Source organism: Choloepus didactylus, chromosome 11, assembly GCF_015220235.1.
Source record: "Choloepus didactylus isolate mChoDid1 chromosome 11, mChoDid1.pri, whole genome shotgun sequence".
NCBI classification, from domain to species: domain Eukaryota; kingdom Metazoa; phylum Chordata; class Mammalia; order Pilosa; family Megalonychidae; genus Choloepus; species Choloepus didactylus.
Genome location: NC_051317.1, coordinates 61324196 through 61344459, shown reverse-complemented (window position 1 = coordinate 61344459; position 20264 = coordinate 61324196).

The window sequence follows — 20264 nt, the reverse complement described above, 5'->3', positions numbered from 1 at the left end:
TCGATTATTGTTCCCCCTTCCTTAATTGCTCACTATTGCTAGTTCCCCTACATTCTACATTATAAGCCATTTGTTTTACATTTTTCAAAGTTCACATTAGTGGTAGCATATAATATTTTTCTTTTTGTGCCTGGCTTATTTCGCTTAGCATTATGTCTTCAAGGTTCATCCATGTTGTCATATGTTTCACGAGATTGTTCCTTCTTGCTGCCGCGTAGTATTCCATCGTGTGTATAGACCACATTTTATTTATCCACTCATCTGTTGAAGGACATTTGGGTTGTTTCCATCTTTTGGCAATTGTGAATAATGCTGCTATGAACATTGGCGTGCAGATATCTGTTCGTGTCACTGCTTTCTGATCTTCCGGGTATATACCGAGAAGTGCAATCGCTGGATCGAATGGTAATTCTATACCTAGTTTTCTAAGGAACTGCCAGACTGACTTCCAGAGTGGCTGAACCATTATACAGTCCCACCAACAGTGAATAAGAGTCCCAATTTCTCCACATCCCCTCCAGCATTTGTAGTTTCCTGTTTGTTTAATGGCAGCCATTCTAACCGGTGTTAGATGGTATCTCATTGTGGTCTTAATTTGCATCTCTCTAATAGCTAGTGAAGCTGAACATTTTTTCATGTGTTTCTTGGCCATTTGTATTTCCTCTTCAGAGAACTGTCTTTTCATATCTTTTGCCCATTTTATAATTGGGCTGTCTGTACTATTGTCATTGAGTTGTAGGATTTCTTTGTATATGCAAGATATCAGTCTTTTGTCAGATACATGGTTTCCAAAAATTTTTTCCCATTGAGTTGGCTGCCTCTTTACCTTTTTGAGAAATTCCTTTGAGGTGCAGAAACTTCTAAGCTTGAGGAGTTCCCATTTATCTATTTTCTCTTTTGTTGCTTGTGCTTTGGGTGTAAAGTCTAGGAAGTGGCCGCCTAATACAAGGTCTTGAAGATGTTTTCCTACATTATCTTCTAGGAGATTTATGGTACTTTCTTTTATATTGAGATCTTTGGTCCATTTTGAGTTAATTTTTGTGTAGGGGGTGAAGTAGGGGTCCTCTTTCATTCTCTTGGATATGGATATCCAACTCTCCCAGCCCCATTTGTTGAAAAGACCATTAATGACTCAGTTCAGTGACTTTGGGGGCCTTATCAAAGATCAGTCGGCCATAGATCTGAGGGTCTATCTCTGAATTCTCAATTCGATTCCATTGATCTATATGTCTATCTTTGTGCCAGTACCATGCTGTTTTGGCAACTGTGGCTTTATAATAAGCTTCAAAGTCAGGGAGTGTAAGTCCTCCCACTTCGTTTTTCTTTTTTAGAGTGTCTTTAGCAATTCGAGGCATCTTCCCTTTCCAAATAAATTTGATAACTAGCTTTTCCAAGTCTGCAAAGTAGGTTGCTGGAATTTTGATTGGGATTGCATTGAATCTGTAGATGAGTTTGGGTAGAATTGACATCTTAATGACATTTAGCCTTCCTATCCATGAACATGGAATATTTTTCCATCTTTTAAGGTCCCCTTCTATTTCTTTTAGTAGAGTTATGTAGTTTTCTTTGTATAGGTCTTTTACATCTTTGGTTAAGTTTATTCCTAGGTACTTGATTTTTTTAGTTGCTAATGAAAATGGTATCTTTTTCTTGAGTGTCTCTTCAGTTTGTTCATTTCTAGCATATAGAAACATTACTGACTTATGTGCATTAACCTTGTATCCCGCTACTTTGCTAAATTTGTTTATTAGCTCTAGTAGCTATATCGTCGATTTCTCAGGGTTTTCTAGATATAAGATCATATCATCTGCAAACAATGACAGTTTTACTTCTTCTTTTCCAATTTGGATGCCTTTTATTTCTTTGTCTTGCCGGATTGCCCTGGCTAGCACTTCCAGCACAATGTTGAATAACAGTGGTGACAGCGGGCATCCTTGTCTTGTTCCTGATCCTAGAGGGAAGGCTTTCAGTCTCTCACCATTGAGTACTATGCTGGCTGTGGGTTTTTCATATATGCTCTTTATCATGTTGAGGAAGTTTCCTTCAATTCCTACCTTTTGAAGTGTTTTTATCAAAAAGGGATGTTGGATTTTGTCAAATGCTTTTTCAGCATCTATTGAGATGATCAATTGATTTTTCCCTTTTGACTTGTTAATGTGTTATAATACATTGATTGATTTTCTTATGTTGAACCATCCTTGCATGCCTGGAATAAACCCCACTTGGTCATGGTGTATGATTTTTTTAATGTGTCTTTGGATTCGATTTGCAAGTATTTTGTTGAGGATTTTTGCATCTATATTCATTAGGGAGATTGGCCGGTAGTTTTCCTTTTTTGTAACATCTTTGCCTGGTTTGGTATTAGCTTGATGTTAGCTTCATAAAATGAGTTAGGTAGTGTTCCATTTTCTTCAATGTTTTGAAAGAGTTTGAGTAAGATTGGTGTCAGTTCTTTCTGGAAAGTTTGGTAGAATTCCCCTGTGAAGCCATCTGGCCCTGGGCATTTATTTGTGGGAAGATTTTTGATGACTGATTGGATCTCTTTGCTTGTGATGGGTTGGTTGAGGTCTTCTATTTCTTCTCTGGTCAGACTAGGTTGTTCATATGTTTCCAGGAAATTGTCCATTTCCTCTACATTATCCAGTTTGTTGCCATACAGTTGTTCATAGTATCCTCTTATAATTTTTTTAATTTCTTCAGGATCTGCAGTTATGTCACCTTTTTCATTCATTATTTTGTTTATATGGGTCTTCTCTCGTTTTGATTTTGTCAGTCTAGCTAGGGGCTTGTCAATCTTGTTGATCTTCTCAAAGAACCAACTTTTGGTGATATTTATCCTCTCTATTGTTTTTTTGTTCTCTATGTCATTTATTTCTGCTTTAATCCTTGTTATTTCTTTTCTTCTACTTGGTTTAGGATTGGTTTGCTGTTCATTTTCTAGCTTCTTCAGTTGATCCATTAGTTCTTTGATTTTGGCTCTTTCTTCCTTTTTAATATATGCGTTTAGTGCTATAAATTTCCCCCCTTAGCACTGCTTTTGCTGCATCCCATAGGTTTTGGTATGTTATGTTCTCATTTTCATTCGTCTCTATATATTTAGCAATTTCTCTTGCTATTTCTTCTTTTTTTTTTTTTTTTTTTTGGCAACTGTGGCTTTATAATAAGCTTCAAAGTCAGGGAGTGTAAGTCCTCCCACTTCGTTTTTCTTTTTTAGAGTGTCTTTAGCAATTCGAGGCATCTTCCCTTTCCAAATAAATTTGATAACTAGCTTTTCCAAGTCTGCAAAGTAGGTTGCTGGAATTTTGATTGGGATTGCATTGAATCTGTAGATGAGTTTGGGTAGAATTGACATCTTAATGACATTTAGCCTTCCTATCCATGAACATGGAATATTTTTCCATCTTTTAAGGTCCCCTTCTATTTCTTTTAGTAGAGTTATGTAGTTTTTCTTTGTATAGGTCTTTTACATCTTTGGTTAAGTTTATTCCTAGGTACTTGATTTTTTAGTTGCTAATGAAAATGGTATCTTTTTCTTGAGTGTCTCTTCAGTTTGTTCATTTCTAGCATATAGAAACATTACTGACTTATGTGCATTAACCTTGTATCCCGCTACTTTGCTAAATTTGTTTATTAGCTCTAGTAGCTATATCGTCGATTTCTCAGGGTTTTCTAGATATAAGATCATATCATCTGCAAACAATGACAGTTTACTTCTTCTTTTCCAATTTGGATGCCTTTTATTTCTTTGTCTTGCCGGATTGCCCTGGCTAGCACTTCCAGCACAATGTTGAATAACAGTGGTGACAGCGGGCATCCTTGTCTTGTTCCTGATCCTAGAGGGAAGGCTTTCAGTCTCTCACCATTGAGTACTATGCTGGCTGTGGGTTTTTCATATATGCTCTTTATCATGTTGAGGAAGTTTCCTTCAATTCCTACCTTTTGAAGTGTTTTTATCAAAAAGGGATGTTGGATTTTGTCAAATGCTTTTTCAGCATCTATTGAGATGATCAATTGATTTTTCCCTTTTGACTTGTTAATGTGTTATAATACATTGATTGATTTTCTTATGTTGAACCATCCTTGCATGCCTGGAATAAACCCCACTTGGTCATGGTGTATGATTTTTTTTAATGTGTCTTTGGATTCGATTTGCAAGTATTTTGTTGAGGATTTTTGCATCTATATTCATTAGGGAGATTGGCCGGTAGTTTTCCTTTTTTGTAACATCTTTGCCTGGTTTTGGTATTAGCTTGATGTTAGCTTCATAAAATGAGTTAGGTAGTGTTCCATTTTCTTCAATGTTTTGAAAGAGTTTGAGTAAGATTGGTGTCAGTTCTTTCTGGAAAGTTTGGTAGAATTCCCCTGTGAAGCCATCTGGCCCTGGGCATTTATTTGTGGGAAGATTTTTGATGACTGATTGGATCTCTTTGCTTGTGATGGGTTGGTTGAGGTCTTCTATTTCTTCTCTGGTCAGTCTAGGTTGTTCATATGTTTCCAGGAAATTGTCCATTTCCTCTACATTATCCAGTTTGTTGCCATACAGTTGTTCATAGTATCCTCTTATAATTTTTTTAATTTCTTCAGGATCTGCAGTTATGTCACCTTTTTCATTCATTATTTTGTTTATATGGGTCTTCTCTCGTTTTGATTTTGTCAGTCTAGCTAGGGGCTTGTCAATCTTGTTGATCTTCTCAAAGAACCAACTTTTGGTGATATTTATCCTCTCTATTGTTTTTTTGTTCTCTATGTCATTTATTTCTGCTTTAATCCTTGTTATTTCTTTTCTTCTACTTGGTTTAGGATTGGTTTGCTGTTCATTTTCTAGCTTCTTCAGTTGATCCATTAGTTCTTTGATTTTGGCTCTTTCTTCCTTTTTAATATATGCGTTTAGTGCTATAAATTTCCCCCTTAGCACTGCTTTTGCTGCATCCCATAGGTTTTGGTATGTTATGTTCTCATTTTCATTCGTCTCTATATATTTAGCAATTTCTCTTGCTTTTTCTTCTTTAACCCACTGATTGTTTAGGAGTGTGTTGTTTAACCTCCAGGTATTTGTGAATTTTCTAAGTCTCTGATGGTTATTCACTTCTAATTGTATTCCATTGTGGTCAGAGAATGTGCTTTGAATAATTTCAATCTTTTTAAATTTATTGAGGCTTGTTTTATGTCCCAGCATATGATCTATTCTGGAGAAAGTTCCATGAGCACTAGAAAAGTATGTGTATCCTGGTGATTTGGGATGTAATGTCCTGTATATGTCTGTTAAATCTAATTCATTTATCAGATTGTTTAGGTTTTCAATTTCCTTATTGGTCTTCTGTCTGGTTGATCTATCTATAGGAGAGAGTGATGTGTTGAAGTCTCCCACAATTATTGTGGAAACATCAATTGCTTCCTTTAGTTTTGCCAGTGTTTCTCTCATGTATTTTGTGGCACCTTGTTTGGGTGCATAGACATTTACGATTGTTATTTCTTCTTGCTGAATTGAGCCTTTTATTAGTACGTAGTGGCCTTCTTTGTCTCTCAAAACATCCCTGCATTTGAAGTCTATTTTATCTGAGATTAATATTGCTACACCTGCTTTCTTTTGGCTGTAGCTTGCATGAAATATTTTTTTCCATCCTTTCACTTTCAGTTTCTTTGTGTCCCTGTGTTTAAGATGAGTCTCTTGTATGCAACATATTGATGGTTCATTTTTTTTTGATCCATTCTGCGAATCTATATCTTTTAATTGGGGAGTTTAATCCATTTACATTCAACGTTATAACTGTGAAGGCATTTCTTGAATCAGCCATCTTATCCTTTGGTTTATGTTTGTCATATTTTTCCCCTCTGTCTATTAATATCCTTTATTGTACCCATACTGAATCTCTTTAGTACTGAACCTTTCTCCAAGTCTCTCTGTCCTTTCTTTGTTTCTCTGTCTGTAGGGCTCCCTTGAGTATCTCCAGTAGGGCAGGTCTCTTGTTAGCAAATTCTCTCAGCATTTGTTTGTCTGTGAAAAATTTAAGCTCTCCCTCAAATTTGAAGGAGAGCTTTGCTGGATAAAGTATTCTTGGCTGGAAATTTTTCTCACTCAGAATTTTAAATATATCGTGCCACTGCCTTCTCGCCTCCATGGTGGCTGCTGAGTAGTCACTACTTAGTCTTATGCTGTTTCCTTTGTATGTGGTGAATTGCTTTTCTCTTGCTGCTTTCAGAACTTGCTCCTTCTCTTCTGTGTTTGACAGTGTGATCAGTATATATCTCGGAGTGGGTTTATTTGGATTTATTCTATTTGGAGTTCGCTGAGCATTTATGATTTGTGTATTTATGTTGTTTAGAAGATTTGGGAAGTTTTCCCCAACAATTTCTTTGAATACTCTTCCTAGACCTTTACCCTTTTCTTCCCCTTCTGGGACACCAATGAGTCTTATATTTGGACGTTTCATATTATCTATCATATCCCTGAGGTCCATTTCGATTTTTTCAATTTTTTTCCCCATTCTTTCTTTTATGCTTTCATTTTCCATTCTGTCATCTTCGAGGTCACTGATTCATTGTTCAACTTCCTCTAGTCTTGTACTATGACTGTCCAGAATCTTTTTAATTTGGTCAACAGTTTCTTTAATTTCCATAAGATCATCCATTTTTTTATTTAGTCTTGCAATGTCTTCTTTATGCTCTTCTAGGGTCTTCTTGATTTCCTTTATCTCCTGTACTATGGTCTCATTGTTCATTTTTAGTTCTTTGAGTAGCTGCTCTAGGTGCTGTGTCTCTTCTGGTCTTTTGATTTGGGTGCTTGGGCTTGGGTTATCCATATAGTCTGGTTTTTTCATATGCTTTATAATTTTCTGTTTTTGGCCTCGTGGCATTTGCTGAACTTGATAGGGTTCTTTTAGGATTTGTAGACCAATTGAAGTCCTTATCTCTAATTTATCAGATCTACAGCTTCGTGGAGTACACTTTCTCTAACTAACCAGCAGGTGGCGTCCACGAGCCACCTGTTCTCCACAAGCCAGTTCTCCCCTGCTTAGCCTTTTTGGTGAGTGGGGGAGTGAGTCTTGTGGGGTCCAATTGGTGTACCAAGCTTGCGTGTGTAGTTGGTGTTGCCTGCCCTGTATGTGGGGCGTGTTTCTGGGCAGTCAGGGAGGGGGGGGGTGGCTCTAACAATCAAATCTCCCTGGTGGTCCTAGAGTTTTAAAGCTTCTGCAATAGTCTAATCCTTCAGTTCAGTCCTGCCACAGTTTGTCTCTGCCACTGACCCACAAGTCCTTGGTATTGGCGTATGGCTCCTGAGACTTGCAAGTGGGCCCCTCTTTCAGGCCGTGCAACCCGGGTCCTCTGTTGAGGGATGACTGTGCTATGTCACGGGCAAGTGCCGTCCCCCCAGGGCAGTTCTGGGCTGCTGGGCTGTGTAGGGAGGCTCCCAGTCTGCTGAAATGATGGCTGAATGGGGCTTTGTTAATTCACACTGCTCTACCTTCCCAACTCTGGGACAATCAGCTGAGGTTGCAGGGAAGGCTAATGTCCACGCCAGTTTTGTGGTGTGTGCCTGTTATTTGAAGCACTTCCGTCACACTGGGTTGTCTGGGGCAGTTCTGGGCTGTGGGGCTTGCGATGGGCAGGAGTGTTTCCTGTCCACCAGGATGATGGCTGTGAGCGGACACCCCCCTTTTCTTGGGAAGTTGTGGTGTTTAGTGAATTTTCTCAGCCACTGGATTATTGCATTTTGTCTCAGAGCTCTCCTAGTTCTGCTCTTGACTTGACCTGCCCAAATAGCAAGTCTTTGAAGCTTTCTGTATTGGGCTTCTTAGAGTAATTGTTTTAGAAAAAGAAAAAAGGATTAAAAAAAAAAAAACAGGCCCTCCTCAGAGATCTAATGGGTTATTGAAATGCTAAGAGACAAAGCAACCAGGGCCATTAAGGAAAGGTCCACAGGGCAGAGAGATCAGCTTTTCTTAGGGATTTGCATATGCGCCTCAGGGCCCTTCCCCTTTCTATGTTCACCAGAACTCCAAAAATCCTCCGCTTTTATTTTGGAGTTTTTCGTGTTGTTTTTTTTCTATGCCTGTCTCCTCTCTGCTGGGCTGGCTGCTCTCAGATTCTCTGGTGTCTGGTCTCAGTCTATCTATGATTGGAGTTTGGATCAGTAGAATGAGTTTCCGATAAGGGCTGCCACTGCAGTTCTCCCTTCTCCTTCCCGGAGCTGACAGCCCCTCCTCCCCCGGGACTGATCCTGGCAGGGAGGGGCGCGGGTCCCCTGGCTGCAAAAACTTACAGATTTCGCTGATCTCAGCAGTTCCACGTTTTCATGAGTGTTGTATGAAGTATGCCGAAAGTCAGATTGCTCTGTGGTGTCCAGTCCACACAGTTCCTGGCTTTCTACCTACTTTCCTGGAGGAGTAACTAAAACATACAGCTCACCAGTCTGCCATCTTGCCCCGCCTCTCCCCTCAAATTTATTGGCAGAAATAGAAAGGACAATTGACTGTCTCATGCAGAATGGCAGACAAAGTGTCAGAGCATTTGTGACATCAATGGTGTCTTTGTCTTTGAATAGTCTACTTCCTGCACCTTGACACATTGCCCAGGCCTCTGGACTGGATCAGCTTCTAGAGAAAGGGGGAAAATGCAGTGCTTGCTTGCTGGGTGACATTTCCATCACGTGTTATTTCCATCCCCTCCTTGCTCCAGTAAGCACTGAGAGCCAGGCAAACTTCTCTGGCTAGCCCATAGTCTGCCCTGCTCAGTCTTTTTCCTGGGCTAAAATCTATTGTGATGTGAATGACATTTCTCCAAGACCCCTGGGGTGTTTAAAGTGTACAGAGTAGTTACCTAATGAGCCACGGACACAAGTGTGTCTAACTATATTGGCCTTGGCAGGAAATACAGCAGGAAAATGTCAAGCAGGTATCCACCTGGCTCCTTACTCCTTTCCTTTCTCTTTCTCTCAATCCTTTGGTCAACCTCTCCCTCTCCACTCGAAATCAGCAGCTTTCAGTTGGTGGTGAGAGAATCAGAATTCAAGAAGAGCACCTGGTCTTTACAGTACTCCAGAGAAGATGAGCAAAGGAAAGGGTGGGAGGATCAGGTTTGAAACTAAAAGAAGCTTCCAATGATAGTCATGTAGGGGGAAATACATATGATGTGAAAAGAAATCATGCTGAAACTTCCCAGCAGACTCATTGGCACTGTTTTTTGTGCTGTGACAAAGCATCTGAAAACTCACAGACATGCTTTACAGCAGAGTGAGTGAGAGAACAATCTAGGGCAATCTGTCCTCCTTCCCATGAGAGAAGGCTGCTGAACCAGGAGCTCAGGAAGCTGAGGAGCCAAGAGGGTCAGGCCTCCTGCCCAGAAAAACTACAGCAAGCTTCAGCCAAAGGCCTTTTTCTTAAAGGCTTCTACTAACACTCACATGTTTATAGTGGGAAAAAAAAGTGTTTACCTGGCTCTGCTTAAGGAACTGTGGGCTTTAAGGACTCGAGGTACCTCCTGGCTTACTTCACAGATGGGGATGCCTCATTACCCACCATATAAAGCTGGCCACATTAGAGTATATGCCTCAGCTCCCAGACTTCCTCACTGCCATACAGCCAAGTTCCCTGGACTCAGAGAAACTTGCTCTAGTCAACAGAAAGCATCATCTAACAAAGAATTTTTGCTAAATGAAGTAGAAAACATTAAATATTACAGAACTGTTGAGGGCACATCTTTCTGGAGAAAGGGTTATAGAAAGGTGGGCTGTAAGGACTGGATCTGCAAAAGTAAACTGGGAAGAAATGGTTTAGGAGACAGCCACACTTCTGGGTTATTGCTGACAGGGCGGCGCAGGAATGAGACACGGACACAAAGTTAAGAATTAAGGGAGCAGGGGGCCCACTGCATCTCGTGCTAAGTGGACGACAATGCAGCCTTGCTCCAGCTAGTTATTTCAGAAGATCAGGTGTATATGCTAAAGGTGCTCAGGTGGGGGAGAGCCCACCAGATACTTATGTTTAGATCAGGTGTATTTACATCAGGTGCATACAATCTAGGTTTAAGACAATGGTAGTCACAAGACACACATCTTTACAGGGCGGGCCTGCATGGCATCTCAGCATTCTAAGCCACCACCCTAGATATGCCTCAGGCAACATGGAAGACTCAGTTCCCCACACTGGGTCTGTATCACATGCAGCAAATAACTGAATGTCCCTATGCCCCATCAGCTCTTGTTTTAGTTTCTGTTTTAGATTCCTAGATTGCTCAAGTAAATAATATGAAAAGTTTGGCTTAAACAATGGGAATTTAGTAGAGCTTGATTTTGAGGCTAAAAGGAAATCCAAATCAAGGCATCAGGAGGGCAATGCTTTCTCCCTGAAGTGTGCAGCATTCTGGGGCTGGCTGCCTGCAATCCTCAGCTCCTCTGTCATAGGGCAAGGCACATGGCAGCATCTCCTAGTTCTTCATTCTCATTCTCTTTGGGTTTCATTGATTCCTGGCCTCTTGCTTCCTGTGGCTGTCTCTCTGTGTGTCTAAATTTCATTGTCTTATAAAGGAATCCAGTAATAGACTAAGACCCATCCTGATTGAGTTGGGCCACACCTTAACAGAAGTAACCTCATCAAAAAGGCCTTCTTACAAGGGACTCACACCCACAGGAATGGATTCAATTTAAGAACATGTTTTCCTGGGGTACATACAGCTTCAAACCACTACAGTTTCCTAGGGCTGTTGTAACAAATTACCATGAACTGGGTGGCTTGAAACAACAGAAATCTGTTGTCTCACAGCTCTGGAGACTGGATCTCTGAAATAAAGGTGCCAGGCTCCCTCTGAAGGCTCCAGGGAAGCCTCCTCTTGCCTCTGCCTGGCTTTTAGTGGCTGCTGGAAACCGCTGATGCTCCTTGGCTTTTAGAGACATCACTCTAATCCCTGCCTTTGCTGCCACTTGGCCTTCTTACCTGTGTGTCTATGTCTTTTTCAAATTCCCATCTTATTATAAGGATACCAGCCATTGGGTTAGGTCCCACCCTAACCCAGCATGGCCTCATCTTAACTTGCCTATGTCCTGCAAGACCTTATTTCCAAATAAGGTCACATTCATAGATACTGAGGGTTAGGACTTGAGCATGTCTTTTGGGAAACAATTCTATCCACTACAATCCTTCCTTATACAAACTATTTCCTGAAGAACAAGTCCAGCAACACTTAAAACTCATATTATTACAAGTTCACAGTTACCTTTCTCCTCTGCTTGATTCACTCTCGCATGCTAATCCTTACTGACTCTAAATCATATAACCCATAACCTACAGTATTGCTGTAGATGAGTCATATGGTTTCCTTCAACAAAAAGTCAGTAATTCTAGGGCTCTAAACATCCCCACACCACCTGTTCTGCTTGTCACTTGACATGAAGGCTGTATGTTTTTCCAGGTGTGCTCATATGCCTACCAAGTGGTGAGCAGGTAGTTTGAGAGTTTCAGAGTAAAATAATTTGGTATACATAAATTCATGAATTTTGAATTGTTAGGTTAAGAGTATTATCCCAGAAATTCCAAAGCATTCTTAATAAGTGCTACACATTTTAAGGAGACCCAAGGCCGACATTGGTCAGCTGGCCTCTGCTCATGTTTAATTAAGGGGGCAGTTTGAATCTGCTGAGGGCATTAGCAGGCTATTATTTGTGCTTGTTAAATTTGCATTTTTCATTGTCATTTTTTTATATCTGTACTATATGTCTGTTATGGGTTGAACCCTGTCTCCCCAAAAAGATATGTCCTTATCCTCAGTACCTATGAATGTGACCTTATTTAGAAATAGGGCATTACAGATGGAATTCATTAAATTAAAATGAGGTCATACTGGATTAAGGTGGGCTCCTAATCCAATATGACTGGTGTCCTGGTAAGAAGGGAAGAGGCGACAAGATAGGTGAGGGGAGAAAGTCATGTGATGGCTGAGGCAGAGAACACCGAGGATTGCTGGCAAGCTACTGCCAAAAGCCAGGAGAGAGGAAGGGAACAGGCCCTTTCCTTCAGACTTCAAAGGAAGCATGGCCCTGCCTTGATTTCGGAGTTCCAGCCTCCAGATCCATGAAACAATAAATTTCTGTTGTTTTAAGCCACATAGTTTGTGGTACTTTGCTATGGCAGCCCTAGGAAATGAAGATAATCTTCAATTCATAAATATGCAATAAGTGCTGAGACTGGCTCTTTAAAATATAAAAATCATGATAAAAAATTAATAGAGAGGAGGATTGTGGGAAGATGGCAGAGTAGGAAGTCTAGAAATCAGTCCCTCCACCAAAAAACTATTGAACTGGCAGAAACTGTCTGAATCAACTACTTTGAAATGCCAGAGTCCCATGGAACACTGTGCAGCACCCACCAAGGAGCATGAGGAAGACACTTATAAATTGAAATAAACACCAGCAGCTCCCTGCAGCAGCTGCCATCCCCTTTCCCCCAGCTTTGTGGTAGCAGGAACTGGAGTTCAGGCTCTTGTCACAGCTTGCAGGTGCCAGGAAGGGTCATAAAGACCTAGTTTTCCAAACTGCAAGGGCGAGTTGTCTGATTGCAGAATGCTACCTCTGATCAGTTACCTCAGATCATTGAGGGTCAGCTCTGAGGGAAGCCATTGTTCCAATCCACCTTGGGAAAATGTTGCAGAGGAATCATAAGGACAGTAACCTTCCTCAAAACTATGGAAAACTGTAAAAGGGCTTCATTAACTGTGCAAATGCTGAATCAGGAAGTACAGCTTCAAAAGCCATGGAAGAAGCTCCTTGTGCCCTAGCTGGCCCCTCCGCCACCTTCTCCACAGTGCGGAGTAGAGCCAGCTTGGGTTCCCATGGTAGGTCCCTGGACCTGGTCCAGAGGGAGCAGAGTGGCCTCTGAGTGTGTAGGGTGCATGTATGTCAGTGCCAATCTATTTTGTGAAATTCTGAGAGACTGAGCCAGGGGATGTGTCTCATTCACCCCCTGCACCCCAAAGTTTATCCTGAGGCCAGAGAAGTGGCTTGCAGGCAGCTGGGACAGTGTGAAAAACAATTAAGTTGAAGCAGCCTGGGGCAAAGCATTACTGCATTAAGTCACTCAAAAGAGCATCCAGGAAGCGGAGGAGTACACAGGAGAGGCAGGAGGGGGCATTCACATGAACTCCTGGAAGCTGTAAAACAGGAATTACTCAGGTCTTTAGTAAGCACAAGCCCAGGAAAAGAAGCAAGTTTCATAGCTCCTGCTCCATGCAGGCTTAGATAAGACAGAGAGGACACTGCAATTCCCATTAGCCTTGGGCTGATCTTCTGGATAGGAGGGCTAAACTCTGAAGGATACCACAAGCAAAAACAGAGGCAATTTACAAAGATAGTGAAAGGTGCTTTTTGCCTTGGTTTGTTTGTTTTGGATAGCTCCTGGCATTCAAGAAAACTGTGTTATAACATTAAGTGGACATAAACTTAAGGAACAGACAGTTCAGGGGCTAAATCTCAGAGTTAATACTTTAAAATACTAAAAAGTGCAGTAATATGCTCAAGGAAATAAAGTAAAACACTGAGAAAGAGTTAAAGGATATGAGGAAAACAATGAATGAACAATTTGGGAATCTATCCAGAGAAATACGGGAGTTGAAAAACACAATAACTGAAATGAAAAGTTTTGTAGGCAGTTTCAAGAGCACATTGGAGGTGGCAGAAGAAAAATCAGTGATCTCAAAGAAAAGACAACTGAAATGATTCAGGCCAAGGAGCAGAAGGAAAAAAAGAAAGAAAGAAAGAAAGAAAGAAAGAAAGAAAGAAAGAAAGGAAGAAAAAAAGAAAGAAGGAAGGAAGGAAGGAAGGAAGGAAGGAAGGAAGGAAAGAAAGAAAGAAAGAAAGAAAAGAAAAGAAAAGAAAAGAATAGACAGAGCTGTTTTTGTTTGGTAAAGCTGCCAGAATGCAACATACCAGAATTGGACTGGCTTTTAACAATGGGTATTTATTAGCTTACAAGTTTACAATTATAAGGCATGAAAATGTCCAAATCAAGGCACCAACAGGATGATGCCTTTTCTGAAGAAAGGCTGTGGGTGATCTGGGAATCCTCTGTCAATGTCTGCAGGTCCTTGTCTCCTGGGTTTTGTTGCTTTCAGCCTCTGGTTTCAGCAGCTTCCTCTCTATTTTCTGTGTGTCCACTCCCAACTCCTCCAGGCGCTTTTTATCTAATAATTCTGGGGCTTTTTTTTGGTGTTTTTTATCCTCTTATAAAAAAACTCCAGTAAGGGGATTAAGACCCACATTGAATGAAGTGGGTCACATCTCAATTAAATTAACCTAATGAAAAGGTCCCAACTACAATAGACCTACACCCACAGGTAAGGATTAAAAGAATATGATATTTTCTGAGGTACATAACAGCTTCAAACCATCACAGAAAACAAAAATACAAAACAAAAACAAAACAAACAAAAAATTATGCCAGTTTGAAACTGTTACATACCTTAGGAAAGACTATGTTCTTTAATGCAATCTTGTGGGGCAGACTTATTATGGGTTGGATCTTTTGATTATGTTGTTTCTATGGAGATGTGACCCTCTCCCCCACTGTGGGTGAGATCTTTTGATTAGAATATTTCCAAAGAGATGTGACCCCTCCCATTCAAGATGGATCTTGATTAGTTTACTGGAGTCCTTAAGAGAGCTGAGGGGCCAACACAGACCCCGATGCTTGGAGATGCAGACAAAAGATGATTGGTGATGCTAAGCTAAGAGATGGAGCCCAAAGTTTGCCCCAGAGAAGTTAAGAGAGGACCCCCTGTCTCTTAGAGAGAAAAGCCTTGGGAGAACAACAAGAATGCAAAGGAACTGAGAGAGAGAAAAGCTAAGAGAGACAGAAGCCCAGAGACATTCTGGAGAAAGCCATTTTGAAACCAGAACCTGGGAACAAAAGACCAGCAGACACCGGCCATGTGCCTTCCCAGATGACAGAGGTGTTTCAGACACCATCAGCCCTTCTTCAGTGAAGTTATCCTCTTGTTGATGCCTTAGTTTGTACACTTTTATGGACTTAGAACTGTAAATTTGTATCCTAATAAATCCCCTTTATAAAAGCCAATCCATTTCTGGTGTTTTGCATAATGGCAGCTTTAGCAAACCAGAACAAGTACCTATATTAATATGAGATAAAATATACTTTAAGCCAAAAACTGTTATGAGGGGCAAAGAGGGTCATTATATACTGTTAAATGGGTCAATTCAACAAGCAGACATAAAAGTTATAAATATATATGCACCTAATGGCAGGACCCTAAAGTATATGAAGTAAATACTAACAGATTTGAAGGGAGCAATAGATGGTTCTACATTATAAGTAGAGATTTCAATACACCATTTTCAATAATCTATAGACTGTCTAGGCAGAAGATCAGTAAGGCAAAAAATGACTTGAACAATATCATAAACCAACCTGACCTAACAAACATATATAGAACACTTCACCAAACCACAGAAGAACACACATTCTTCTCTACTGCACATGAATCATTCTCCAGGACAGACCATATGTTAACTCACAAAACAAGTCACAAAAAATTCAAAAATATTGAAATCAAACAATGTATCTTCTCCAAGTACAATGGAATGAAGCTAGAAATCAGTAACAAAGGTAGAAATGGAAAATTCACAAATATGTAGAAATTAAACAATACACTCTTAAATAACCAGTGGGTCACAGAAGAAATCACAAAGGAAATTCAAAAATATCTTGAAGTGAATGAAAATGAAAACACAACATGCCAAAAATTAATGGGACACAGCAAAGGCAGAGCTGAGAGGAAAATTTATAGCGTTAAATGCTTACATTAAAAAAGAAGACTTCAAATCAGTGACTTAATTTCAAAACTGTAGGATCTAGAAAAAGGAGAATAAACTAAACCCAAAGCAAGCAAAAGGAAGGAAATAACAAAGATTAGAGTGTAGATAAAGGAAAAAAAGAATTAAAAAAAATAGAGAGAATCAACAAAGCCAAAAGTCAGTTCTTTGAAAAGATCAATAAAGTCAACAAACCTTAGCTAGACTGACAAAGAAAAAAAAAGAGAGAGGACACAGATAAGTAAAAACAGAATGGAAAAGGCAGACATTACTACTGACACCACAGAAATAAAAAGGACAATATGAATATACTAAGAACAACTTTACAACAGCAAATTAGAGAACCTAGATGAAATGGACAAATCTCTAGAAACATACAAACTACCTACACTGACTCTAGAAGACTTCAACAAACCAGTAACTATTAAAGAGATTGAATCAGTCATCAAAAATCTCCCATCAAAGAAAAGTCCAGGAACAGATGACTTCACAGGGGAATTTTATCAAACATTCCAAGAAGAATTAACAGCAATCCTGCTAAAATTCTTCCAAAAAATTGAAAAGGCGGAAACACTCCCTAATTCATTCTAAGAGGCCAACATCATCCTTATACCAAAGCCAGTTAAAGATAACAGAAGAAAACAAAACCCTTACGAATAAAAATGCAAAAATCCTCAACAAAATACTAACAAACAAATCTGAAAGCACATCAGAGGAATTATACACCTTGAACCAATGAGATTTATCCCAGGTATGTAAGGGTGGCTCAACATGAGAAAATCATTAAATGTAATACTCCACATTAACAGAACAAAGAGAAGAAAAACACATAATCATCTCAATTGATGCCAAAAAGGCATTTGACAAAATCCAGCACCCCTTCTCTTAGATAACTAGGAAGAGAAGGAAAATTCCTCAATATTTAATAAAGGACAAATATGAAAAACCCACATCTAACATCACCCTCAATGGGGAAACAGTGAACACTTTCCCTCTGAGATCTTGAACTAGACTACAACGTCCACTGTCACCCCTTTTATTTAACATTTTACTGGAACTTCTAGATAGAGCAATTAGGCCAAGAAAAAGAAATAAAATCATCCAAATTGTAAAGGAAAGGGGAAACTTTTCCTTTTTGCAGATGACATGATTTTATATACAGATTATCCTGAAAAAGTCACAGCAAAGCTACTAAAACTAATAAACAATTTCAGCATATTGGCAGGGTACAAGATCAACATGCAAAAATCAGTGCTGTTTCTATAAACTAACAATGACCAATCAAAAACATAAATCAAGAAAAAATTTCCATTCACAATAGCAAGTAAAAGAATCAAATATCTAGGAATAACTCTAACCAAATGTTCTAGTTTGCTAATGCTGCCAGAATGCAAAACACCAGGAATGGATTGGCTTTTATAAAAGAGGGTTAATTTGTTTACACAGTTAGTCTCAAGGCCATAAAGTGTCCAAATTGGTTGCCTTCACTGGAGGATGGCCAGTGGTGTCTGGAAAACTTCTGTTAGCTGGGAAGGCACGTGGCTGGTGTCTGCTCCAAAGTTCTGGTTTCAAAATGGCTTTCTCCCAGGATGTTCCTCTCTAGGCTGCAGTTCCTCAAAAATTTCACTCTTGGTTAGACTTGGGTATTTGTCCTCTATTAGCTTCTCTGGAGGAAGAGTCTGCTTTCAATGGCTGTCTTCAAACAGTCTCTCATCTGCAGTTCCTGTGCTTTCTTCAGTGTCCCTCTTGGCTGTAGCTCCTCTTCAAAATGTCACTCTCAGCTGCACTGAGTTCCTTCTGTTATGTCTGCTTATTTATATGGCTCCACTGATCAACTTAGACCCACCCAGAATGGGTGGAGCAACACCTCCATGGAAATTATCCAATCAGAGCCATCACTCATAGCTGGGTGGGGCACATTCCAAAGAAACACTCAAAGAATTACAATCTAATCAACATTTTATCTGCCCACACAAGATTACATCAAAGATAATGGCATTTGGGGCACACAATATATTCAAACTGGCACACCAAATATGTAACGGACTTGTACACAGAAACTACAGAACATTGCTGAAAAAAATCAAAGAAGATCTAAATAAATGGAAGGTCATTCTGTGTTCATGGATTGGAAGGCTAAATATTAATAAGATGTCAATTCTATCCAAAGCAATTTATAGATTCAATGCAATACCAATAAGAATTCTAATAGCCTTCTTTGCAAAACATTAAAAGCCAATCTTCAAATTTATGTGGAAGGCTAAGGGACCCCGAATAACAAAAGCCATCTTCAAAAAGAAGAGTGAAGTTGGACTACACACTTTCCAATCTTAAAACACACTGCAAAGCCACTATAATCCAAACAGCATGCTACTGGCACAAGGGCTGACATATAGACCAATGGAATCAAACTGAGAGTTCAGAAATCAACCCTCACATTTATGGCCAACTGATTTTTGACAAGGGTGCAAAGATCACTCAATTTGGAAAGAATAGTCTCTTCAACAAATGGCGCTGGGGAAACTGGGTGTCATATGCAAAAGAATGAAGGTGGATCTCTCCCTCGTGTCATATACAAAACCAACTCAAAATGGATCAAAGATCTAAATATAATAGCCAGACCATAAACCTCCTAGAATAAAACATAGTGAAGCGTATTCAGGACCTCATTTTAGGCAATGGTTTCTTAGACTCTACACCCAAAGCACAAGAAACAAAAGAAAAAAATAGATAAGTGGAACCTCATCAAAATTAAAAACTTTTGTGCATCAAAGGACTTTATCAGTAAAAAGATTCCCTACTCAATGGGAGAAAATATTTGGAAGCTACATATCTGATAAGGGTTTAATATCCAGAATATAAAAAGAAATCCCACAACTCAACAACAGAAAGACAAACAGCCAATTCAAAAATGGGAAAAAGATTTGAATAGATATTTCTCCAAAGACGAAACATGAATGGCAAAAAAGAACTTGAAAAAGGTGTTCAACATCACTGGCTATCAGAGAAATGCAAATCAAAACTACAATGAGATACCATTTCACACCAACTAGAATAAATATTTAAAAAATGGAAAATTACAAGTGTCAGAGAGGATAGGGAGATATACGAACAGTTATTCATTGTTGGTGGGAATGTTAAATGGTTCAGCTGCTGTGGCAGACAGGTTGGTGGTTCCTCAAAAGGTTAAGTATAGAATTACTATATGACCTGGCAATTCCACTATACATATATACCCAAAAGAATTAAAAGCAGGGATTCAAACAGATATTCACATACCAATGTTCATAGTGGCGTTATTCACAACTGTCGAAAGATGGAAGCAACCCAAATGTCCATCAACCAATGAATGAATAAATAAATAAAATGTGGTATATATATCCAATGGAGTATTATTCAGCTGTTAGAAGGAGTGAAGTTCTAATACAAGCAACAACATGGATGAACTTTGATGACATCATGTTGAGTGAAATCAGCCAGACACAAAAGGACAAATATTGTATGATCTCACTGATATGAAATATTTAGAATAAGCAAATTCATTTAGTCAGAAACTAGAATACTGGTTACCAGGGACCAGGTTGGGAGTAAAGAATGTGGTATTAATCCTTAATTAGTACAGAGTTTGTTTGGGGTGATGGAACAATTTTGGTGATGGGTGGTGGTGATGGTAGCACAACATTGTGAATTTAATTAACAGCCCTGAATTACAAATTGGAGTGTGGTTGAAAGGGGAAATATTAGGCTGTATATACATTAGAAAAAAACATAGGACTGCACAACACAAACAGTGAACCCTCATGTAAACAATGGACCATAGTTAATAGTACAATTATTAAAATATTTTTTATGAGTTGTAAGAAATGTACACTAGTGCAAGATGTTAATAATAGGGTTGTATATGGGAACTCTGTATTTTATACATGATTTTTCTGTATACTTACAACTTCTCTATTAATAAAATGAAAAAAAAATTATAAGTAAATTTCTGCAACCCAAAATAATGTCAAAATTAAAAATAGTGAACCAGATCTGCAGTGCGAATATTGGATATAAATATATGTGCTCTGGGCAAAACCATGACTGTAAAGAATATACACAACTATTGTAAGAGAAAGTACAAAGAAGATGTAGAACGATGAATACTTAAAATTATGCTTTACTGATTATGTATTCACTCAATCATCCTTTTCCCTGGTCCCTAATGTGTTGTCTATTGTCATTCATAAAATATTCGCTTGGAACTCATCCAAGCCTTGTATAATTTTCAATTAAAGCAGAGGATCTTATCTGGTAGACTAATCATATTTTTCTTGACCATGTATAAAATGATGCCTTTCAGAGTAAAATTGATGGATATTGCTCCTCAACTGGAGAAGAGCAGTCCTTAGAATTCTGGTGAAAATTACTAGGTCAGGTGATACATCCCCAGAGTACCCTGTTACCTAGA